Raw genomic sequence first — 25,967 nt, forward strand, 5'->3', positions numbered from 1 at the left:
TCATACTCAAGTTCTCTTATTTGTTTAAAGTGATGACATTTGATATAAGTGCAGAACACACTTGGAAAGTTGAGTATGTGAACATAGACCCCACTGCCATTGGCAAGCACAGCAAACTTAACTGAACTCACAGGGAATCACCTACATCCATGTTATTTTGCTATGAACAGTTGAGCACTGCTTCTGCTCCGCCGAACCACATCTTGACACCTCTTTTCTTCATCAGAAACTAACTTCCGTAATTGGCAAAGTCCGTGACCCTCCCTGATAACACATATAACAAGATCTTCCTCATTACTGACCTTAAAAAGCAACAGCCCCAGCCTGCCTCTCCCTAACAGAAGTGTCCTGGACCACCACCCTCTCTCCATGGCTGAGGCTCCCAGCTGCTCTGGATACTGGGTCAGTGGCATCTCTATGCCATGAAGCAAGACAGGGACAACCGGAGTGGTGGGGGCTGAGGTTTGGGGCAACAGGCCAAAGGCAGAGAGAGAAGAAGCCACATGAAATTACTTGCCCCTGAGAAGTATGAGGCTGACCTCATGAATGCTTTTTCCCAGCACACCCCGGCCCAAGCCCCTGACCCAGAGAAGAACAGGTTGGCCCACAGGGCTGGTGCTCTCTTGGGATATGCAGCCTAGGAACCCAGCCATCATGCTATGAGGAAGCATGCACCACATGGAAAGGAACCGAGGCCATTGGCCCATAGACTGTGGGACTGAGGCCTCTTGAAAGCAGATTCTTGGAGCCCGACACTGAGCCACCCCCGGCGCCTGACCCCCGGGGACTGCCCAAGCGGGAGGTGTGTGTGCCAACTAAGTGGCTGGTTTAAGTCACTAAGTTTGGGTGTGGTTGTTATGTAACGGTAGTTACTAGACCACCAACCCAAGATAGGGGAGACAGGAATTGAAAACACTAAATTTGTACATTCTGCTGTATTAGAAGGTAGTGAATGGCATGGAAAATAAAAAGCAGTGGGAAAGGAATTGCCTGTGTGTGGGTCTGTGGGGGGCCAGCTGCTTGAGTAAGTAGGGTGAGAACATGAGCTTTGGCAAGACTTGAAGGAGATGAGGGAGTAAGCCAGGAGCTGCATGTGACAGAGCATTCATGGCAGGGAGAACAGACCATAGGGCCCTAATTCAGAAAACCTAGAATGTTGAAGACACGGCCAAGAAGCTTTGTTGGTCAATGTTAAGACCTTTGCTTATGTTCTGGGTGAGAATGGAGCCAGTGAAGGGAATGGAGCGGTGGAGACACGTGATCTGACTCAGCATTTTGAAAGCAAGCATCACTGTAGCTTCTCTGTTGAGAATAGAGTATAAGAGGTTAACACTAGAGTCAGGGAGAGCAGGTGGCAGATTACTGCACTCACACCCGCCAGAACACAGTTGCCTGGACCCCCATGGGTGTATCAATAGAAGGGGTGAGATGTCCTATTCTAAAGAGTTTGAATAGAAACAACGTGCTGAAGAATTGGACAGGTGCCAGGAGATGAAGAGGAGTCAAGAATGATTCTGGGGGTTTTCCCTAAGCAACTTGAACAATGAGGTCAACATGCCAAACGAAAGGTAGAAAGACTGGGTGAAAAAGTCTTCTAGGGATCAGAAGCCAGAGACCCAAAGCTTTTCAGAACCACCAAGAGCTACCCTGGAAAAGGGGAAAGACTTGGGGTACCTAATGGCTCAGTCGGTAAAGCCTCTGCCTTGGTCTCAGGTCATGATCCTGGGGTCCTGAGATCAACCCCACATTGGGCTCCCTGCTCAGCGGGGAGTCTCCTCCCTCTTCCTCTGCCTCTGTGATCTCTCTCTCTCTAAAATAAATAAAATCTTAAAAAAGAAAAGAAAATGAGAAAGACTTTCTAAAAGCTCAAATCCATTTTTGGATGCGTGGGAGAGTTGCTGCTAAGTAGATAGGATTGGACTTGGGAAGGTTAAGCTAAGTAGAGATGTCTACCTGGCAGGTGGATATAGGAGTCTGGAGTGTGGGGAATGTCTGGGGTGGAGATACCAATCTGTGAGCCAGGACACGGCCCTGAAAGCCCCGAGCCTGCACGAGCTCACCAAGGGCGGCCGAGAGCGGCGGCCCACGCACCGAGCCCTGGGGCCCTGGGACACTCGGAGGTGGGAGAGAAGAGAGGGAGCCGGCAGCGGAGACTGAGGAGGGGCGGCCAGGGGTCTGGGAGGGAACCCCAAGAGTGCAGGTGCAGCGTGACCTCCTGGTACGGGAATGAGCCGTGCCCACGCGCGCGCACACACCCGGGGAGGGGTGGTCAGGGAGGAGGGAGTGATGCGCTCCGCCGGGGGCTGCTGACGGTCAACGGTCAAGGGAGGGCAGGTCCCAGCAGGCTCGCCGTGCTTGGCAACGAGCTCCTGGAGACCCGCACGAGAGGGGTTCGGGGTGGGTGCGGGTGGCGGGGGTTCAGAGGGGATGGGGAACTCGGGGACAGCCAGTCCGGGCCGCTCTCGGGAGGGGCTTCCCTCTGGCGCCGGAGAGGAGGGAGTGAAGTTCTGCAGCGGGAGGGGTTCAGGGTGGAGGAGAGGCTGCCCCCCCGCCCCCCCCCCCGTTCCCAGGGGAGGGTTTGCGGCTCCTCCCTGCACGTGCCCGGGGGTGGGGGGGCGGCCAGAGAGGAAGGGGTGCGCTGAGGCGCGAGGGAGGGAAGAGCTCAAGCTGAGGTGGGGGGCTTTGCCTGGAGGGCCCAGCTCCGGGGGGGACCCTCCTCCCCCAGGTTCTCAGCGCCCTGGAGCGAGATGCCGCTTGTCGGAAGCATAAGTTGCGACAGAAACTGGAACAGATCATCAGCCTCGTGTCCAGCAACCCCTAAGGGTGGCGGAACCGGTGAGGAGGGGGTGGGGGGCGTCTCAGTCCTGAGCTGTCCTCTGGGCTGAGCCCCGGATCCGGGGGGCAGGGGAGCGGGGGCCGGGGGGGGGGTCACCGGGCCGATATGCCCCCGGCACACCTGGGCCCCTTCATTAGTGCCTTCCTCTGGGCCCCGCGTTGGGCCAGAGGTGACAGGACCAAGCCCCTGGCCCCGGCAGCAGCAATACCCCTGCCCTCCTGCCCTCCCTCCTGCCCCCCCTGCCCCCCTGCCCCCCGCCCCCCTGCCCTCCTACCCCCCCCGCCCCCCTGCCCCCTGCCCTCCCCCCGCCCCCCTGCTCTCCTGCCCTCCCAGTGGATACAAGCACAACTAATTGTTTGCATGTTGATCTTATATCGTGAACTTTGCTGAATTTTTATGCCCTTTAACAGTTTTTTGTGGATTCCTTAGGATTTCCTGTATATAAGATCGTGCCATCTGCAAATAGAGATAGTTTCACCTCTTTCCAATATAAAGGTCTTATATTTCTTTTTGCTGCCTAATTGGATGTCTTTTTATTTTATTTTATTTTATTTATTTATTTTTGGCCTCATTGCTGTGGCTAGAACTTCCGGTACAATGTTGAGCAGAAATGGTCAAAGTGGGCATCCTTATCTTATTCCTCATCTTAGGGAGAAAATCATTGCGTGCAATGTTAGTCATGGGTTTCAAATGCCCTTTATTGTGTTGAGAAAGTTCCCTTCTATTCCCAGATTTCTGAGTGTTCTCTCCTGAAAGAGGTGTTGGATTTCGTCAAATGCTTTTTCCATCAAGAATTTTTGGATCCACATTCATAAGGGATATTGGTCTGGTTTTCCTGTGATGTCTTTGTCTTGCTCAGGTATCAAGGTGATGCTCATGGAATGAAGGTAAGGAAAGCCTCATAGAACGGATTAGGAAGTATTTCCTCTTCTTCTATTATCTGAATGAGTTTAGGAAGGATTGGTGTCGGTTCTTCCTTAAATGAAGCCATCCGGTCCAGGACTTTTCTTCTGGGAGGCTTTTGATTACTGATTTCCTTGGTCCATTAGCAAAATGCCACAGACGGGTGGCTTATAAACAACAGAAATTTGTTTCTCATTTGTTCTGGAGGCTAGAAATCTGAGATCACAGTGCCAGCATGGTCAGGTGAGAGCTCTGTTCCTGACTGCAGACTTCTCCTGGCACCCTCACGTGATGGAAGGGGCAAGCAAGCTCACTGGGGCCTCTTTTATAAAGGCACTAGCCCCATTCATGGATCCCATCCCAACCACTTCCCAAATGCTCTACCTCCTAATACCATCCTTTGGCGGGGGGGAGGGGGGGTCAGGATTTCAGTATATGAATTTTAGGGGGAACACAAACATTCAGATCACAGCAATGATTCAATCTCTTTACTCATGATAGGTCTGTTGAGATTCTCTATTCCTTCTTGAATCAGTTTTGGTAGTCTGTGTTTCTAGGGATTTGTCCATTTCATCCAAGTTACCTAATTTGTTGGCATACAATTATTCGTAGTATTCTCTCAGGATCCTTTTTTAACGGGCGAATTCAAGCTAATTTTACTAATAATCACATTGGTCATAGCTTACCAATAAACCTATCTTAAGGATGACAATTTAATACCATCCCAGATGTAAAGAAAAATGCATATTCTCAAAGGAAAGAAAAGGCTTGAGAGAGGGATGAAGATATCAATAATAAAAGATGTGCATTTTGTAGGGGCAATAATAAATATTCTCACAGCTTTTCTTTTTTTAATTTTTTTAAGATTTTATTTATTTACTTGACAGAGAGAGACAGCGAGAGCAGGAACCCAAGCAGGGGGAGTGGGAGAGGGGAGAAGCAGGCTTCCCGCCGAGCAGAGAGGCTGATGTGGGGCTCGATCCCAGGACCCTGGTGTCATGACCTGAGCCGAAGGCAGACGCTTAACGACTGAGCCACCCAGGTGCCCCTTAATTTAATTTTTTTAGTAATCTCCACACCCAATGTGGGGCTCAAACTCATGACTCCAAGATCAACAGTCACATGCTCTTCTGAATGAGCCAGCCAGGCACCCCTCTCACAGCTTTTCTTTATCAAGTGCAACAGGGTTGGAGTCTACAGTGGTGTCTTCTCAATTCTCCAACATCTGCGTCACACTCAGGTGGCCCCACATAGCCCAGAGTGAGCCCCTAACAGATGCGCGTGGACTCCCATCTCCCGTCATTAGGTTCCAATGTCCTAGGAACCATGTCTCAAATTAAGTTTTGTCACCATGAAATATCTGATTAAAAAACCAGTAATGGGATAAAGCTGAAATATAAGCATTCCAACTAGATTTCAGGTGAACTGACAACAAATTGGAAAGAGATGCAAAGATATTTCAAGAGTCTTGGAAATTCACAAAGTCATTTAAGAAGAAAATACACTTGGGGCGCCTGGGTGGCTCAGTCGGTGATGCGTCCGCCTTCGGCTCAAGTCATGATCCCAGGGTCCTGGGATCGAGCCCCGCATCGGGCTCCCTGCTCATGCTCTCTCTCTCTCTCTCAAATAAATAAAATCGAAGAAGAAGAAGGAGAAGGAGAAGGAGGAGGAGGAGGAGGAGGAGGAGAAGGAGAAAAGGAGAAGGAGAAGGAGGAGAAGGAGAAGAAGAAGAAAATACACTTCACTCAATTTCAGAAAAAACTCCCAGACTCCTCCAACTCCTGGTCCATGCATCGATATTCTCCTAAGATTATTTCCTTTGTTGAAAGAGGAACATTGAAGCTTAGGAGGGAACATTTGATAGGGAAAGATTTCAAGCATTTTCCTAGCTTTTCCGTTCCTCTTTTGTATATACTCCAATTAAATGTTAAACGGTAGTTGGTCATCCAGAAGCACAGACTGTCATACTTTTTATGTCCCCCGTAGCACCTTGCTAAATATACATTTGTTGACTGCGTCTTTAAAGATTTTATTTATCTCTTTCACAGAGAGAGACACAGTGAGAGTGCATCTTTAAACTCACAAGTAAAAATTTAGTGCTGTCAGATGTAAACTCACTGGTAAAATCTGATCTTTCAGTCAAATAGATCATGGAATTATCACTTCATTCCTAAATACCAGGATAATAGATACTAAAGAATTAGGGGCTAATTGTATTTATTTATTTATTTGTTTGTTTATTTTTTGAGAAAGAGTGGCGGGGGGGGGGAGGGGTAGAGGGAGAGAGAGAATCCTAAGTGGGCTCCAGGCTGGGTGTGGAGCTGGATGTGGGGCTCAATCTCATGACCCACGAGATCATGACCTGAGCCAAAACCAAGAGTCAGATGCCCAACGGACTGAGCCAACCAGGTGCCCCAAGATTTTATTTTTAAGTAATCTCTACACCCAAAGTGGGGCTCGAACCTACAACCCCCAGACCAAGAATCACATGCTCTTCTAACTGAACTGGCCATGTGCCCCAAGAATTAGTTTTATTTTTATTTTTTGAAAGATTTTATTTATTTATTTGAGAGAGAGAATGTGTGTGTGTGTGTGTGTGTGTGTGTGTGTGAGAGAGAGAGAGAGAGAGAGAGAGAGAGAGAGAGAGAGAGCGCGCACATGACGGGGGAGAGGGTCCGAGGGAGAAGCAGACTCCCCGCTGAGCAGGGAGCCCGATGCGGGACCGGATCCCGGGACTCCAGGATCCTGACCTGGGCCGAAGGCCGTCGCGTAACCAACTGAGCCAGCCAGGCGCCCCAAGAATTAGTTTTAAAGGAGCATTCTGAAGAGCCTTGACTTGAATTCACAGTAGATTCTGACCTTATCCCACCACACTTATTTTAGCCATTTGGATCTCCTTGCTCTGATACTCAGGGCTGTTTATTACCCGCGAGAACTACAGGACAGTTTGTCTTCTTCTTCAACAAGGACCTCCAATCGATGAAAGAGAAAGAATGAAGAGAAAGAGGAAAAGAAGAAAATGAGAAGAAAGTAAAGGGGGTGGAACCCTGATGTGTATTGACAGACGTAATATTTACCACTTAAAGTACCTGCTATATGAAACAGAGCTCTAGAAAATGCCGAGTAACTTTAAAGAAAAATGCTCAAAAAGGAGAAAAAAAAAAAAAAAGAACCCAATGCTCCGCTACTTACAGCTGTTACATGAAAGAATAATTGAGCCACTACAAAATCACGGGCACTCAAGTGACATGCGCTACGGAACAAACTAACAGTGGCTTCAGAGGAGGAGGTACGCGGAGAATCTTGGGGAACCCACAGAAACCAGGAGGCAGCCACAGCCCCGTCCCGAAGAGCACTGCTCCTGAAACCTGTCTGATTTCCTCTTCTCTGTCCGTTGTGGTGGAAAAGTACGCCAAGGACGGCCAGCTCTCAGTAGCTGCTCACACGGAGGCCAGAGCTGTGATGTCACTTTACAGACGTGGAGGCGGGGAGGCTCCGACAGGCCCGGTCGGCCGGCGGCCATGAGCCGGCAGCAGGGCCTCAGTCCCGGGGAGGCCGCCCACCGTCTCGGCCCCGAGGCGCAGCCCGCCGCGCCCCCCGCCTCAGCGCCGCGCCGGCGCCGGAACGGGCCGCTCCGTGCGGACCCCCGAGGGCCCGCTGCGGGACCCAGGCCTCAGCCAGCGCAGCCCGCCCGGCCCTGTCACCTTTCTAACATGTCAACGGTCAGCGGGCAGTGGAAGGCCTCCGACGCGTAGGGCAGGCTGGGGCTGCAGGCTCAGGGAGGAGACGGCGGGCCGCCTCCCCGGGACTGTTTCGGGGCCCCTATACAACGGCTGGGCTACCCACCGTGTGATGGGGTGAGAGGTGTGCCCCCACCCCAAGAAGCAACGTGGGCATCCCGGGCCCTAGGACCTCAGGACGTGACCTTATCGGGAGGCATGGGCTTTACGGAGGGGACAGTTAGTCACGAGGTCCCGAGGCTGGGCCCCTGGAATCCAGCGGGCCTGCGTGTCCTTGTGTGAAGGGGAGAACTGGGAACAGACACGCACAGAGGGAAGGCCTCGGGCAGACACAGACAGATGACTGCCGTCCACGGGCCGAGGACACGGGCCTGGAACGGCTCCTTCCCTCGCGGAAGGGACCGACCCTGCCCACTCCCGGCTCCTGCCCTTCCGGCCTCCGGAACGGGGGCACGGGGCGCTCCGGGGGGTTGCGCCGCCCGGCCTGTGGGACCGTGCCATAGCAGCCCCAGCCGAGAGGCCCCAGGAGCGCCAAGTCGACCCCTGACACACGGTCCCGTACCGGTGCGCTCTTTCCTCAGCCGACTCCGAAGTTACATGCGTGCTCTGCGGCCCAAAGGAACACACGCAAATTACAGCCATTTAGGAACGACATCAATACAAAAGGAAACCTTAATCGCCGGCAATCCCACCACCCACATCCATCCAAACGGTAGCAGGGTGCGCACAGGCTGCTTTTACTTTTTTATTGTGGTCACACCTCATACATCGTCGTCTGCTGGCTTTTTTCACATCAACATGCGACAGAGCGGTGTCGTCTCCGACGCCACAGCCACCATGTGCACCTGGCTGCCTCTCCCAGCCAAGCACGCTGAGGAGGCTTCCTGCACACGCCTGCTCCGCCCTGCCACACCGGCCCCCATGCGGGGGTGCAGCTCAGGCCCGTCCCCCCTGCACCTTGCCGGCAGGGCGCCAGCCTCCATCTGTTCCTTGTTTCACATCACTTTTCGTCTAGCTGGAGTCTGCGTTTTAGTCACTAGCGAGGGAGAAATGCTTTCTTATTGTGCTTGTTTTGTTGGTCACCTGGATTCCTCTTAAGCGTTGGCCAGCGGGTAACAGAGGGCACGCATTGTTGTATGAGCAACAAGAAATACTGTTGTAATTTGCACTGACGTGGATGGACCTAGAGGGTGTTACGCTACCCGAAATACGTCAGTCAGAGAAAGACAAGTATCATATGATCTCACTGATAGGCGGAATTTGAGAAACAAGACAAGAGGACCATAGGGGAAGGGAGGGAAAAATGAAACAAGACGAAACCAGAGAGGGAGACAAACCGTTAAGAGACTCTCAACCTCAGGAAACAAACTGAGGGTTGCTGGAGGGGTGGGGGGTGGGGGGTGGGCGGGCTGGGCGGGCCGGGGGATAGGGCACTGGGGAGGGTATGTGCTATGGTGAGCGCTGTGAATTGTGTAAGACTGATGAATCACAGAACCGTGCCCCTGAAACAAGTAAGACATTATACGTTAATGAAAAAAGAAAAAGTTTTAAGGGGCGCCTGGGTGGCTCAGTCGCTGAGCGTCTGCCTTCGGCTCAGGTCGTGGTCCCGGGGTCCTGGGATCGAGCCCCGCATCGGGCTCCCTGCCCCGCGGGGGAGCCTGCTTCTCCCTCTCCCACTCCCCCTGCTGGTGTTCCCTCTCTCGCTGTGTCTCTCTCTGTCAAATGAATGAATGAAATCTTAAAAAAAAAAAAAAAAAAAAAAAAATTTTTTTAAAAGAACTCTTGTTGTACAAGCAACAAGAAATACAGTTGTATGAGCAACAAGAAACGTCGTATGAGCAACAAGAAATGACATAGGTTTCAGCGGGATGCGCTTCCAGCTCTCTGTCTCTGCCTCCCAAACCCGGGCTTGTGAAGGTCAAGGGGCCACTGCTCATTGGGTAGGCAGGCTGCTTCCCTCACAGAAGGGATCCAACCACTTGTTCTGGAAGCCCGATCTAGGTAAAGCCAGAAGGGGAGAAAAGCAGAATCCCTCCCTTCTAAGTGAATGGCCTGGTTTGAAGTCCTGGGTGTCCAGTGTACAGCTGGTCCCACAGGGTGCTCTGAGGAGGTAGGGAGCAAGGGCACCCCAGGAAGGGAAGCTTCGAAAGGGCAGCGGTTCCCAGCCAATGCCTGGTCCTGCACCCAGACCCTGACTCAGCTGGCCCGGGGCCCAGGCACGAACATCAGTAAAAGCCAGAACCTGAGGAAAGCACCCCAGGAAGGGAACGGCTGCCTCTCTCACCACTCCTGGGGCTCATCTTCTCCCTCCCAACATCCTTTCCGAAGAGGAAGCCAGTCAGAGGAGGGCTCCCCCGGGCCTTTGTCCACTCTCCTAGTAAAGCACGAAGCCCATGCCTACGCAGCTGGTGGCTGTCACCCAGGGCACCGGTCGGTCCAACGGTTCTGTCCCACCGCAGCCCGCAGCCTTCCTTCTCCTCCTCCTGCCCGTGGCTGCTGGCCCTGGCGGCGGTGGCCAGCTGGAGTCGGGATGGCCCCAGGAGCAGCAGTCCCCACGCCTGCGAGGGCCCGCCCCGCACCAAACCAGCTGTCCTTCCCACAGAGCGCCCAGTGTCTCCACAGCCCAGTGGCCACCATCACCCCAGGAAACAAGCCCCTCCGACGGAGCCGCCGGGCCCGGAGACACCGGTCCTCACCCGCATCTCTCCTAGTCTGTGCGCTCCGGAAGATAGCCCCGTGCTGGGCTGAATGGTGGCCCAGAGGATAGAGGCACGTCCTAATGCCCAGAATTTGTGGCTATGACCTGGGTTGGAGGGGCACCCGAGTGGCTCATCAGTTGGTTAAGCAACTGCCTTCGGCTCAGGTCATGATCCCAGGGTCATAGGATCGAGCCCCGCATCGGGCTCCCTGCGGGCTCCCTGCTTCTCCGCCTGCTTGTGCGCGCTCTCTCTCTCTCTCTCTCTCTCTCTCTCTGCCAAGTAAATAAGGAAAAAAAAATGACCTGAGTTGGAAAAAGAGTCTTTGTGGATGCAAGGAAGATAAAGCTCTCAGAATGAGCTCATCCGGGACGATGTAGGTGGGCCCTAAATCCAGGGCCTGGTGTTCTTATAAGAGACAAGAAGAGAAGACTCGGTCAGGAAGAAGAAGAGGCCATGTAACCACGGAGGCAGAGAGTGGGGTGGCAGAGAATGGAGCCAAGAACACCAAGGGCCACCCCCAGAGGCTGGGAGAAAGGCCCGGAACTGATTTTCCCTCAGTGCCTCCAGAAGAAACCAACCCTGCCGCCCTGATTTCAGAACCATGAGAGAATGAATTCCCGTCGTTTTACGCCCCCAAGTCGGTCATTTGTTACAGTGGCCATGGGAAATTCGTACATCCCCCCAAAACTAAAGGTGCTCTTTAGTTTTGCAGAAAAACTACCGGATCAGGATTGGGACGCAGCACCCGGAAGTGGGGAGCCTGTTTGTGCCTTTAACATCTTCCCAAAGGACGATCGTCTGTGATTAGACATCTGGGCTCCAGGAAATGGAGAAGGGGCTCCCGCTCCTATACACACCAGGCAAGCCCCCGGCCCAGGCTCGTCTTCGCAGCAGGCTGCCAGCCGGGCTGTCTTCAGCGACACCCCATTCCCAACCAGGGGAAGGTGGGGGAGGGCCAGGCGAGGCTGGGGCATTCTTCCTCCACTTCCAACATCCCTTCCTGACAACCACAGGCTTAATGCCCTTGGCTTTGACATCAAGGAAACGTCCAGAATCTTGCAAAACAACAGTAAGGAGCCCTCTAGTGTTCATAACCTTCCAATCATCACCAAGTGGCTTCCCTTCCAAAGGCCGGAGCATACGGGGCTGGTGCGGGGAACAGCATCACAAGCTTCTGGGATGTGATGGAAACACGGCCACCACCGCTCACGCTGGGCAGCAACGCGCTCAGGGAGGACAGCAGCACGCTGTGGTGTTGGGAGAAGGAAAGGGAAAGCGTACGTGGGGGAAGCATCTCCCCGTCAAGCCACGAGCCGGTCACAACCACGGTAAACCCAAAGCAGTGAAGGAAAGGTGGAGAAGCGTGGCCGTGCCTAGATGACCAACTTCAAGTCCAAGTCAGAGTGAAAGAAGATACTTGCAATTTCTATCGTACACAAGAGCCGATCCCACCAATGACCGAAGAGCTCAAACACACTGAGGAACAAAAGACTAACAGCCCAACAGAAAAACGGGCAGAAAATACAAACAAGCCATTAAGCAGAATTGGAAAAGGCCCTTCGGGCTCACTCGGAATAGAGAAACACATGCCTGACAGAGGGCAAAGCCCACAGGCTGGACACCCGTCCTGTGGGCAAGGCTCCGAGGAAGCAGGGACAACGCACTGGCCCATCTAACCCGTCTGCAGCTGCTCAGTGGTGCGGCTTCTAAGAATCCGACCCAGAGATACCCACAAAGTGATGCACAGGGACGTTCGCTGCGGCATCCTTTGCGACGATACAGGAGTGGCAACAACCCACACAAGCAGGGGCAGTGGAGAGGGAGAAGCAGGTTCCCCGCTGAGCTGGGAGCCCAGAGAGGGAACACAAGCAGGGGGAGTGGGAGAGGGAGGAGCAGGCTCCCTGCTGAGCGGGGAGCCTGACGGGGGCTCGATCCCAGGACCCCGGGATCACGACCTGAGCCGAAGGCAGACGCTTCGCCGACTGAGCCACCCAGGCGCCCCGCGGCGTAAGTCTTTGCATGAATGGTCATTTCCTTAAGGTCGATTCCAAGTGGTAGAATTACCGAGTTTTTACTTTTCGTGTTCTTCGGCTTCTCAACCTGCAGTACACAATCGCTCTCCAGAAAATACGCCCTCCCTCCAGAATTCTCGTCTCCCCACGTCACCACTACGGTGGCTTGCTGCCAGAATAAAAACTTACTTTGAACGAGGGAAATAAACACAGAAACCGCCCAATAGGAATTTGGTGGCTTACTGGCCTTGTTTCAGATGAGCAAAGTAGCGCGGCAACAACTGGCTAGGTGTTTGCCTGGTGGGGGCGGGGGGGGCGGTGTTGGTTGGCTAGCTCTCTGTAAATGCTTGTGTCTTGGAACCTCGTTAAACTACTAGTAACATGTAGGTTCCATTGGACTTTCTACCCACATGTTCATGGGATATCCGCAAGCAAAAGCAGTTTTAGATCTTCCTTTACAGTCGGCATGCCTTTTACTGGAAAATAAATAAGTATGTGATGGCGTGATTACTCCTCCTCGTGGGGTTGTATTTCCATGCCTCTTTGCATGCCTCGTAATTTTAGATTGGATGCCAGGCGTTGTGTATTTGACCTTTGGTGCGGTGTCTTTTTTTTCCTTTTTATTCCGAAACATAAGCTTTGTTCTGGCATGCTGTTATTTGGAAACAGATTGGTTCTTTGGAGTCTTGCTTTTAAGAATTAGTGGGACCGGGGGCGCCTGGGTGGCTCAGCCGGTTACGCGTCCGACTCTTGGTTTCCGCTCAGGTCAGGATCTCGGGGTCCTGGGATTGAGCCCCGCATTGGGCTCCATGATCAGTGGGGAGTCGGCTTGAGGATTCTCTCTCTCTCTGTCTCTCTCTCCGTCTGCCCCTCCCCCCTCAAATGAATAAATAAATCTTAAGGGGGGGGGGGGAGAAGAAAAGAATTCGCGGGACCAGAGCAGCTATTGGTGTAGAATCTGTTTTTTTCCACACTACCGAGGCAAGACCTTTCTGAGTACCCTACCTGATGCCTCCCGAATTGTGAGGTTTGCCACTGTGGCTACTAGTCCCTGCCTTGCGTAAGCGCCGGGCATAGTTACCTTTCATCCTTGCGAGTGGCCCTTTCCCCGGCCTCAGCTAGTTTCCTCACACGCTTGTGCTGACCAGGGGTCTGCTGCTTACTCCAGTGGGACCCTCTGCGGATATGCAGCATTCTGTCCCTCTGCGGCCCTCTGGTCTCTGGTCCTCTGCCCTGCCAGCTCCATCTCCTGCACTCTCCCCGTCCTGCCTCCTCAAGTCAGGGCTTCCGCTGGGCTGCATTTGGAGACACTCTCTCCAGACAGTGGGCTGCGGCAATTCAGGGTTCATCTCGTGTCTTTTCCTTTGCCCAGGTCATCGCCCTTGATTACTTGATAGAACTTTTGTGTCCTGTATTTCATGTGTGTTTCTTGGGGGCTGTTTCAAGTTTTTTACTTCCTACGCCTCTGCCTTTGCAGAACTTGAAGAGCTCTGATGTGGGCTGAGAGGGGAGAAATGATGCTCAGCGTGATGGTGGCGGTCATGATGGTGATGACGATGGAGTTAATGAAAATGATGGAGAACCTCACCTGACTAGATGCAGCAGCTGTAGCGCCTACAGCGAGGATCTGTTTCTCTCTTTCCGTCTGTGTCTCTCTGACTTTGTCTCATTCTCTCCCTCCTTTTTTTTTTCTTTCATTCCCTTCTTTCCTTTCTTTCTTTCATCATTTTTAGACATTCCTTATCGATGGAGAGATGAAAACTTAGCTCCCGTACTCCACTACTTACTACACTTCTTCACCTTATGCTCTCTCATTACAGAAAACTAAATTTCCGAAAGAATCAAAGTTTAAATGGGGGGAGATGAAAGCATACAATTAAATGGAAAATATGAAACCATGAAAATGGAAGGAGAAAACACTGATGAAGGATTTTAACGTACCATACAAAACCCAGAAGCCATGAATGAGTAAAAATTGTTCAATATCTGATTATAAAGAAATGTTAAATTTATTTATTATGGCAGAAAATATCACTAAAAACATCACAATGAGAACAACTGGGAAAATTATTTGTATGTCAAATAGTTAACAAAGCACGATAAAAAATCCAGAATCCCCCCCCCCAAAAAATCAATCCCTAGTTGTGTAAAAAATGTTGGATTCTATTATGGAATAAAATACCAAAAATAAGATGAAACTACAAATAACCAATTACGAAAGGATTTGTAACCCAAATACTAAACTAAGGCTAATATCACTACAATGCAAATAACTCTTAGAAATCAATACACAAAAGACAACAACCCAGTGGAAAATTGTACAAATGACGGGAAAATGGCATTTATGCAATAAGAATTTTAAACAGTGACTTAGATACATGGTATGACCCTTTTATGTTAATAAAAATATAGAAAAGCAAGTTAACACATCCTAAGGAAAAATCTGGAAGAATACACTGACACATGGTCATGGTGGCTAGTGCAGGAACTGAGACCACTAGAAATACTTGCCTCTAACTTACACATTGGTGTAAAGGCCGTATGTCTTTTTTTTTTTTTTTTTAAGATTGGATGTATTTATCTGACAGACAGAGACACAGCGAGAGAGGGAACACAAGCAGGGGGAGTGGGAGAGGGAGAAGCGGGCTTCCCGCTGAGCAGGGAGCCCGGTGCAGGGCTCGATCCCAGGACCCCGGGATCATGACCTGAGCCGAGGGCAGACGCTTAACGACTGAGCCACCCAGGCGCCCCCGCTGTATGTCTTTTATATTAAGCATATACTACACTGGTAAGAAAGGTTAAAAGTGTAGATAGATACAGAATTGTACATACATTATGATTCCAGGTTTGTTTCCCTGCTTTACATATGCATGCACATACATGTGAAATTCATAAAGAAACCTGAGGGAAACCATTACAGTGTTCACAGTGGTTCTGTCTAGGTGGTGAGAGAGTGGAGAGTATTTTTTGGTCATTCGATAAGTTTCTGTAATTCTGCAACTATGTCCAATGACCATGTTTTGCTTCCATAAACTCAAACTAAAATCCAAAACAAAAAACAAAAAAAAAAACCACCACAACATTTCATAACCAAAAATGCAACCGAAATATTTTATCTTTGCTGGAATGGGGAAAAATCTGGCACACCAAATGGACCATCTACACTAAATTTCTTTTTTTTTTTTTAAAGTAAGCACTACACACAACATGGGGCTTGAACACCCAAGATCGAGTCGCATGCTTGGGGCCCCTGGACGGCTCAGTCTTTGGAGCATGTGACTCTTGATCTTGGGTCATGAGTTCAAGCCCCATATTGGGCATGGAACCTATGAAGACAAAATAAAAGCCGCATGCTCCACTGACTGAGCCAGCCAGGTGCTCCCCCACTCCGCCGTCTACGCTAAATTTCAAACTCCTAAGTGACTGGATTCACCCCAAAGCATCAGGCATGTGCCAGCTTCCCTGTGAAGGAGTGCAGCCTGGATTTAACTTGACAAATGTCTGGCACACGGGAGTCACTCAGGGAGTGTTGGTTGAATGAGAAAATGAAAGTGATTACGGCAGAAATTCTGGGCTGAGGCTGAACTGGACACCTGCCATCTCCTCCCACTTGAAGGGGTGGCGAAGACAAGGCATCTTTGCTCAGAAGTGAAGTTGCTGTGACCAAGCCAGGCCTTTCTCCAGCTGGGGAGAATAGGAATATGAGAATGATGTTGGGACACCTACTAATGAAAATTCATAACATTAGCTGGTGAAAGGAGAGACGCTATTCTATACACTTAAAGGATGCTAAAATAGCACTTGTAAAATCCAGTGTCCCCACCTGACACTGGAAACCCTTGGTGGGACTGGAATTGAAGCCTAATCTCAAACAGCAGAGTCTGGATGTCCTTCCCCTGCGCAAGCCACCTCACCCACACGTCTCCCCTCCCACCCTGTCTCTCTGGAACGCATAATTGTGCTCAATCTCTACTCAAGGCACTCATCTACCCTCAGCCCTCAAGGAGGCTTGGCTCCATCCTGGAGGACACTGTTTTCTCACTGCCCTCTCCTCAGGAGGCTTTCCTTTCTTCTCAACCCCATACACCTCGGGGTAGGATGTAGACAGTGTGCCTCCCCCAGGGCTGTTCTCCTGTCCCATATTCCTTCCTCCTTTACAAAAAATCACTCTGGGAATTTTATGATTTCAGGTCTCACATTTAGATTTTTTTTTTTTTAAGAGAGCTAGAGGGTAGGCAGGAGGAACAGAAGGAGAGGGAGAGAGAGGCTCTTTTTTTTTTTAATTTATAGAATGTTTATTATCTAATACTGACTGAAAGGTTTTGTCTAAAGATTCTATTCTATACATGGGTAGGTTGGGGAAAAAGATTCCTGGTTGCCATGAAATCTGTATGCAATTTCTAAAGGATTCTAACATAGCTTTAATACAAAGTACTTCACTTAGAATATTTCAACAAACTCTTAATTGGCAGCATCTACATGTTTTAATGCTCTGAATACCCACAAAGTCTTATTATAGTTAGACATCACTGTTTTACCTAAAGCAAATTGTATTTCTAATTTTTTCTGTATTAGAATTTATTAGTTTCCTCAAGATACTTTTTTTAAACAGCTAACATTGGAAAACTTGTTTGCCCATCAGAAATAAAAATCTGGATAATTACTATATTTTTAATATATGCTTTTACAGCATTTCAAAAGCAAATCTTAATTCAAACCAACACCTATAAAAGGAAATAAAAAAAACTCAGTTTACTTTCAAGAGTTTGCATATGGCAGAGAGAGCAGGTCACATTTAAATTTTAACAACATAAACGATTGTATAATAAATATAAAATAAAGAAATAGACAGTGGTAGCTATTATCGAGGGTGAAAACATTATATACACTTAAAGAGGCCGCTTTCTGAAACGTCACTGATGTAATCTGAGGCTTCTTTATCGATTTCATTTACAGAAACAATCTCTGCGGTCAAATTTATCATTCACTTTCATGCCCCCACGTGAGCAGTAGTAGGTGAATATCTGTAGGAATACAATTTATTGTCTGCTCCTCCACTCAGAAGTAACCCAGTGTCTGTCCAGTCTACACTCAGAACTTTGTCTTCATGAGCAGCCAGATCGATCATAGAGAGGAGCTTTACAACTTCTTGTATCCCACAGTTTGACGATATTATCTAAAGAACCTGAAATCAGCTGCTGCTCATGGGTAGGAGACCACTTTAATGATGTGACCCAGCCTGTATGTGAGGTTAGGGACAGCGACACCAAAGAACCATCTTTAGTTCGGGGATCCCACAGTCTGATATGCCTATCTGTGCTTCCAGATGCTAAACGTTTACAAAGTGGAGAATAGGAGATACAATTAAACACCTTATTTCCCGTCAAAGTTGACGTAAGACTGCCAGACTCTACATCCCACATCCTAATTGTGTGGTCCCAAGATGCACTGCAGATTTCTTCGGCATCTGACCGTAGAACCGAAGAAATGGCTTCCTTGCGGCCAGAGAGGGTCACTATTGGGAGTCCCTGTTAGTCCCAACTGCTCTGTTTTCTGTTTCTTTCTTGGTCGGTGTGTGGATTCCTCCATTTCATCTTCTTCATCTGTAGGAACTGTGGACCGGATCTTTAGCATCTTCTCCCAGGAGCCACTGCAAAATTTAGTTCCCGTGCTATCAACAGCTATAGAATCCGCACTTCCGGCATGGCCTCTGCAGCAGTGCAGGGCTTTCACTTTGTTTCTCTCCACATTCCACTCCCATAAGAGAATCGTCTGATCCACAGAAGCACTCAGCAGTAGGCAAGACAAACTATCTTTTTTCACCCAGGCCACATCTTTTACAACGTCTGTATGTCCCACAATTGTCATTATTGACTTTCCTTCCAAGGACCAGATATCTCCGAGAAGTCTTATCATAAGAACCAGTCAAGATCCATTCCTCTGCCCCTCGGACAGAACTGATCCAGTCATCATGGAACATGCATCGCTCTGGCTGAGGGGCAGGCTACTTCTCCACATGTTCCAATTCCACAACCTCTTCTGATGAGATGTTTTCCAGTTCCATGTGTTTGAGCAAGGGCATTCGCAGAAACTGGCCCTTGATAAGGAAGTCGAACTCCACATGTTTGTGGAACTCATTTTTGGCCTCCAGCAATTTATTGATGATGTCACTAAGGTCAGCAAGTTCAGAGGCTGCAGGAATTGAGAAGGGAACATCATCTACTGCATATTTCTTGTTGTCAGTGAAGAAGCGTGTCTGGAGCTGAGCCACGGCTAGGAGCACACACAAGGCTTGTCTACAGAAACGTAAGGGGTAATAGTCAGACAACAGGCTCTCTGGTCTCTTTAAGACTACAAAGAGAGGCTGCTCAAAATTAGCTCGCACAGATACGCGAGAAGATGCAGTCTTCTGGGCTTCCGCTTTCCTTGAGAGAGAGAGGCTCTTAAGCAGGCTCCACACCTAGCATGGAGCCCGACACGGGGCTCAATCTCACAACCCTGAGCTCATGACCCGAGCAGAAATCGAGTCGGACGCTTAGCCGACTGAGCCACCCAGGCACCCCTCACAGTTAGATCTTTAAACCATTTTGAGTTTATTTTTGTCAGTGCTATAAGAAAGTGGTCCAATTTCGTTCATGTGCATGCAGCTGTCCAGTTTTCCAAGCACCATTTGTTGAAGAGAACGTCTTTTCCTCATTGGGTATTCCTACCTCCTTTGTCATAGATGAATTGACCGTAATTTCGTGGGTTTTTTCCTGAGCACTCTGTTCTGTTCTATTGATCTACGTGTCTATTCTTATATCAGTCCCATACAGTTTTGATCACTACATCTTTGTAGTATATCTTAAAATCTGGGATTGTGATAGCTCCAGGTTTGTTCTTCTTTTTCAAGATTGCTTTGGCTCCTCGGAGTCTTATTGTATAGTTCCATAAGATTTTAGGATTATTTGTTCAGTTATGTGAGAAGTGCAATGCTATTTTGACAGGGATTGCATTAAATCTGTAGGTTGTTTGGGGGTAGTATGGACATTTTAACAATACTGGTTCTCCCACTCCATGAGCATGGAATAGCTTTCCATTTGTTTGTGTCATCTTCAATTCCTTTCATCAGTGTTTTATAGTTTTCAGAGTACGAGTCTTTCACCTCCTCGGCTAAGTTTATCCCTAGGTATTCTATTCTTTCTGGTGCAATCGTAAATGGGATTGTCTTCTTAATTTCTCTTTCTGCTACTTCATCATTAGTCTATAGAAATGCAAGAGATTTCTGCATATTAATTTTATATACTATGACTTTACTGAATTCCTTTATCCGTTTTAGTTTTTTGGTGGAGGCTTTATGATGTGGAGGTATGTTCCCTCTCAACCCTTGTGGAGGGTTTTTATTGTGACCGAATGCTGTAGTTTGTCAAATGCTTTTCCTGCATCTATGAAAATGATCATATGGTTTTTATCCTTTCTCTTGCTAATGTGATGTACCGTATTGATTGATTTATGAATAGTGAATCATCCTTGCACCCTGGGAATAAATCCACCAAAAGCAAGATTGAACTACTGGGACTACACCAAGATAAAACGCTTTTGCATAGCGAAGGAAACCATCAACAAAACAAAAAGACAACCTACAAATGGAGAGAAGGTATTTGCCACTGATGTGTCCAATAAGGAGTTACTACTCAAAATGTAAAAAGAAGTTATACAACTCAACACCAAAATAATAAATAATCCAGTTTTTACGAATGGGCAGATGACATGAATAGACATATTTGCAGAGAAGATATACAGATGGCCAAGAGACAAATGAAAAGATGTTCAACATCACTCAGCATCAGGGAAATGCCAATCAAAACAAAGAGGTATCGCCTCACACCTGTCAGAATGTCTAAAAGCAAAAACACAAGGAATAACAAGTGTTGGCGAGGATGTAGACAAAAAGGAAACTTTGCGCGCCCTGGGTGGGATTGCTAGCCGGGGCGGCTGCCGTGGAAAACAGTAAGAAGGTTAATCAAGGGAGGTAGTCACGTGCCAGTGGCCTCACGAGAAGGCCCTGTGGGGGGCGGGGGGGGGGATGGTGCCTGCTGGCTAGGGAGCCCAAGTGACGTCAAGCACCGAGAGGCGGAGCTTCCCGAACTAGGCTCCACCTCCTCAAGGTCGGCTGGATCCGGAAATCTCCGCCACCACAGCGAGCCCGCGTTGGCGGGAAGCAGCCCCGTGTGGGGCTGTCTGCGCAGGCGCCGTGGGCACTCCCAGCTGCCTTGGGCGCGAAGGGGCGGAGCTTCGCGAAGGCTCTCAGAGTCGGAGCCCTTAGCTGAGAGTGCGGGCGGCTTTGTGGCGGGCTCTGGGGAGCCGGGCGCGGTGGCTATGCAGGCCCCAGACGGCGGCGACGACGGCGGCGGCGGCGGCGGCGGCGGCGGCGGCGGCGAGGCCGGTGCGGCGGGCGGAGCGGGCGGAGCCGGGGGCCAGGACCGCCAGCCTAGCCCCGGAGCTCCTGGTTGCCAGGGGCGCTCCGGCAGCCCTGAGGGCGATGGTGGCCCCGGCGGCGGCGGCGGCGGCGAGAGAGCAGAGGACGAGGAGGCCGGTGATCCTCCTCAGGCCCGGCAGGCACCGCAGGCCCTGTGGCCTGGTGCGGATGCGGCGCCTGTAGCTGTGGCAGCGGCAGGCCGACTGCTGGAGTTGTATCCTTTCCACGGAGCGTCCCTGGGCGGGGGCCGTGGTGGGGTGGCCCGGGAGCGCGGTGGCAGCGGGGGCGAGGGGGCCGGTGGGAGGCGGGGCGGGGGGGGGGGTTGCCCAGGGGGCAGCAGGGGCGGGGCGGTCGGTGCGCAAGGGCCTGCAGGGTACGGGGGGTGGGGGGGTGGGGGAGGAGGCGGCTCGGGGTGCTCGGAGGGGGCACGAGGGAGCGCGGGCGTCCTGGGGTAGAAGCGGGCCTCCGAGGGCTAAGGAGGCCTCGGGCACCGGGAGATTGAGGAGCGGATGGCGCCTTAACCGTGTCTCCTCCAGCACGCTCACCGTGCCTTTCCGGTCGCCCCTGGAGGCAGAGATGGCCCGCAGGTCCCTGGCCCCATACGCCGAACGCCACCGAGGGGTGGTTCAGAAGGAGCTTACAGTGAACGGCAGCACCCTGGTCGTGTCAGTTCTAGCAGAGTAGGCGGTGGGGAGGGGTGGGGGGCGGGGGCGGCAGGTGCTGGGGTCGCGTCTCTGTCTTCGAGTGCCGTCGTGGAGGCACTGACGCGTTTAGTGTGTGTATGAGGAGGGGGCTGGTGCTCTGCACCTCCACCGCAGTTCTCACCCGTAACCTCGTTTTCCTTTTTGCTCACTTTCAGTAGATGGACTGCTGAAGACCCCGTCTTCTTCCGAGCTTCGATCAACTCGTTCCTCGACCAGCTTTCCCTGGGGCTCTGGGTCCCCTCCTCCTGGAAGCCTAGGCCCAGGAAAGGGAGCTGAGGCCTAGTCTTGTGCCCCCTACTAGGCAAGGCACAGGGAGTTGGTACTTGGAGTCAATTGCCACTTTGTTACCAGGGTTTACTTTTTGGCCCGTAGGGGCCCTTGGGCCACTTGATTTCTTTCCCTGTTGCTAGAGGAGCGGGCGCTTCAAATGTTTGTTACTGCAGAAAATAAAAGTGAGCTACCATTTCTGTGTCTGAGTTTCTTTTCAGCTACTGTGCCTCCAGATTTTCTTGCCTTTTTTCTTTCTCGCGTTGGAAGGGAGGTTCTGGGAGACAGATTCCAATAGCACAAGGCTCTTGAAGACAACTTAGGGAAAGGAAAATCGAGTCCCACATTCAGCACGAAAACCTGCCAACATTTTGGAGTATCTCCTTGGTTGTATTTACTCGTTAAACGTATACCAACATATCATGTGTAAGTTTTCAAGTTTGCCATTAACTTTTTTCCTGGGTATTTTGTTTTTGGGGTTTTTTTTCCCATTAAACCTACTAGCTTTTCCAATCTCTAAAACCTCTTCAAAAAATGTTACTGAATAGATACATAAAATGCATGAGGTAATGTTGAACAGTTAAATCGTTCCCAGTTTTTCCCCAGTTATGGGTAGTGATTCAGTGGAATTCTTGGGCATAAGTCTTTTTTTTTTTTTTTTTTTTTTGATTTTATGTATTCATTTGTCAGACAGCCAGAGAGGGAACACAAGCAGGGGGAGTGGGAGAGGGAGGAGCAGGCTCCCTGCTGAGCGGGGAGCCTGACGGGGGCTCGATCCCAGGACCCCGGGATCACGACCTGACGTGAGCCGAAGGCAGACGCTTCGCCGACTGAGCCACCCAGGCGCCCCGGGGCGTAAGTCTTTGCATGAATGGTCATTTCCTTAAGGTCGATTCCAAGAGGTAGAATTACCGAGTTTTTACTTTTCGTGTTCTTCGGCTTCTCAACCTGCAGTACACAATCGCTCTCCAGAAAATACGCCCTCCCTCCAGAATTCTCGTCTCCCCACGTCACCACTACGGTGGCTTGCTGCCAGAATAAAAACTTACTTTGAACGAGGGAAATAAACACAGAAACCGCCCAATAGGAATTTGGTGGCTTACTGGCCTTGTTTCAGATGAGCAAAGTAGCGCGGCAACAACTGGCTAGGTGTTTGCCTGGTGGGGGCGGGGGGGGCGGTGTTGGTTGGCTAGCTCTCTGTAAATGCTTGTGTCTTGGAACCTCGTTAAACTACTAGTAACATGTAGGTTCCATTGGACTTTCTACCCACATGTTCATGGGATATCCGCAAGCAAAAGCAGTTTTAGATCTTCCTTTACAGTCGGCATGCCTTTTACTGGAAAATAAGTATGTGATGGCGTGATTACTCTCCTCATGGGGTTGTATTTCCATGCCTCTTTGCATGCCTCGTAATTTTAGATTGGATGCCAGGCGTTGTGTATTTGACCTTTGGTGCGGTGTCTTTTTTTTCCTTTTTATTCCGAAACATAAGCTTTGTTCTGGCATGCTGTTATTTGGAAACAGATTGGTTCTTTGGAGTCTTGCTTTTAAGAATTAGTGGGACCGGGGGCGCCTGGGTGGCTCAGCCGGTTACGCGTCCGACTCTTGGTTTCGGCTCAGGTCAGGATCTCGGGGTCCTGGGATTGAGCCCCGCATTGGGCTCCATGATCAGTGGGGAGTCGGCTTGAGGATTCTCTCTCTCTCTGTCTCTCTCTCCGTCTGCCCCTCCCCCCCTCAAATGAATAAATAAATCTTAAGGGGGGGGGAGAAGAAAAGAATTCGCGGGACCAGAGCAGCTATTGGTGTAGAATCTGTTTTTTTCCGCACTACCGAGGCAAGACCTTTCTGAGTACCCTACCTGATGCCTCCCGAATTGTGAGGTTTCCCACTGTGGCTACTAGTCCCTGCCTTGGGTAAGCGCCGGGCATAGTTACCTTTCATCCTTGCGAGTGGCCCTTTCCCCGGCCTCAGCTAGTTTCCTCACACGCTTGTGCTGACCAGGGGTCTGCTGCTTACTCCAGTGGGACCCTCTGCGGATATGCAGCATTCTGTCCCTCTGCGGCCCTCTGGTCTCTGGTCCTCTGCCCTGCCAGCTCCATCTCCTGCGCTCTCCCCGTCCTGCCTCCTCAAGTCAGGGCTTCCGCTGGGCTGCATTTGGAGACACTCTCTCCAGACAGTTGTCTGCGGCAATTCAGGGTTCATCTCGTGTCTTTTCCTTCGCCCAGGGTCATCGCCCTTGATTACCTGATAGAACTTTTGTGTCCTGTATTTCATGTGTGTTTCTTGGGGGCTGTTTCAAGTTTTTTTACTTCCTACGCCTCTGCCTTTGCAGAACTTGAAGAGCTCTGATGTGGGCTGAGAGGGGAGAAATGATGCTCAGCGTGATGGTGGCGGTCATGATGGTGATGACGATGGAATTAATGAAAATGATGGAGAACCTCACCTGACTAGATGCGGCAGCTGTAGCGCCTACAGCGAGGATCTGTTTCTCTCTTTCCGTCTGTGTCTCTCTGACTTTCTCTCATTCTCTCCCTCCTTTTTTTTCCTTTCATTCCCTTCTTTCTTTCTTTCACCATTTTTAGACATTCCTTATCGATGGAGAGATGAAAACTTAGCTCCCGTACTCCACTCCTTGCTACACTTCGTTTTTTTTTTTGTTTTTTTTTTTTTTAAGATTTTATTTATTTGACAGAGAGAGACACAGCGAGAGAGGGAACACAAGCACGGGGAGCAGGAGAGGGAGAAGCAGGCTTCCCGTGGAGCAGGGAGCCCGACATGGGGCTCGATCCCAGGACCCCAGGATCACGACCCGAGCCGAAGGCAGACACCCAACGACTGAGCCACCCAGGCGCCCCTACACTTCTTCACCTTACGCTCTCAAAATGGTTCTATTACCTTCTACTCATTTTGGTTGTCTTTTTTTTAAACATTTTATTTATTTGGGAGAGAGAGGGAGAGAGCGCACAAGGGAAGGCGTGGGGCGGGGGAGGGGTAGAGGGACAAGTAGACTCCGGGCTGAGCGCAGAGCTCCATGCGGGCCTCGATCCCCAGACCCCAGGATCATGACCTGAACCGAAGGCAGACGCTTCACGCTTCACCGACTGAGCCACCCAGGCGCCCCCTCATTCTACTCATTTTAGGTATTTTGCCCCCTGAGGTTAAAAATCACCTTGGTGACAATGGTAAATTTACAAACCATTTCCCTAAATGTCTTCTGTCTTTACAAACCATTTCCCTAAATGTCTTCTCTCTTCTTTCTGTCTAGACTGGTTTCTCTCTAGGCTGGCTGACTGACTGCACAGCTGTCATCCTGGACATCTCCTCACCTTTTCCTGGGCTGCAATTCCTACCCTGGAACATAATATGTCTTTCTCCTTTTACTGTGTCTTACCGTTTTACCCCTTTAGATCCTGTTTGTTTAAGTCAGATTGATTGAGGCATAATTTATATACTACAGAGTTCACCCCTTTCAGGTGTATGTTTGTCCCATTTTTGTTGCTGAGTAGTATGCATCCATCGACGGATATTTTTGTTGTTTTGAGGTTTTATGCATTATTAATAAAGTAAAGAACATAGAAAACATGGCAATTGATACTAGCAACTCATTGGTAGAGAAAGTACTGATGCCCAACATTACCGATAACAAAATGAAGTGTGTGTGTGTGTGTGTGTGTGTGTGTGTCTGTGTGTCTGTGTGTGTGTGTGTATACATTCACTTGATGAAGTTTAAAACACTGACAGTCTCCAATGTCAATGTTTGGTTAGGGTTAGTTGCAAGCAGTCTCTTACACGCTCTCAGTTGGAGTGTTTGTAAAACGTATTCAGAAACTTACTTGACATTATTTGTTAAAATTAAAGATGTGAATATACCTTGACCCAACTTTGGGCATCTAGCATAGAGAAACTCTTGCACATGTGACAAGGCAATATGGAGCGTGATATTAATCCTAGCATCATTTGTCATAGTGAAAAATTGGAAAGAGGGCAAATGCACATTAACCGAGAAAGGTTCAGTAAGTCAAGGTACAAGTGTCCTGGTGGAACATCACGCAGCAGTTAAAGAGCAAAGGAGATACCTGGGTACTAACATAGAAAGAGATTAAGACAAGCCGAGGAGGGGCGCCTGGGTGGCTCGGTCATTAGGCGTCTTGCCTTCGGCTCAGGTCATGATCCCAGGGTCCTGGGACCGAGCCCCGCGTAGGGCTCCCTGCTCCGCGGGAAGCCTGCTTCTCCCTCTCCAGCTTCCCCCCTGCTTGTGTTCCCTCTCTCGCTGTGTCTCATGACACATTCCTTTTTCTGTAATATGCTCCCACCATGTGAACATGTGGGGAAACGCATAGCAACGGCC

General features: G+C 50.1%; 1 pseudogene; it reads right to left on the reverse strand.

Moving 5' to 3' along the window:
* Positions 1-17,180: 17,180 nt before the first annotated feature.
* LOC148161796 (ribosome biogenesis protein WDR12-like) lies at positions 17,181-18,163 on the reverse strand (annotated as a pseudogene).
* Between the last annotated feature and the right edge of the window lie 7,804 nt (positions 18,164-25,967).

Source organism: Eumetopias jubatus, unplaced genomic scaffold (assembly GCF_037043125.1).
Source record: "Eumetopias jubatus isolate StellerSeaLion01/CBP00866 unplaced genomic scaffold, mEumJub1_p1.0 scaffold_60, whole genome shotgun sequence".
Classification (NCBI taxonomy): domain Eukaryota; kingdom Metazoa; phylum Chordata; class Mammalia; order Carnivora; family Otariidae; genus Eumetopias; species Eumetopias jubatus.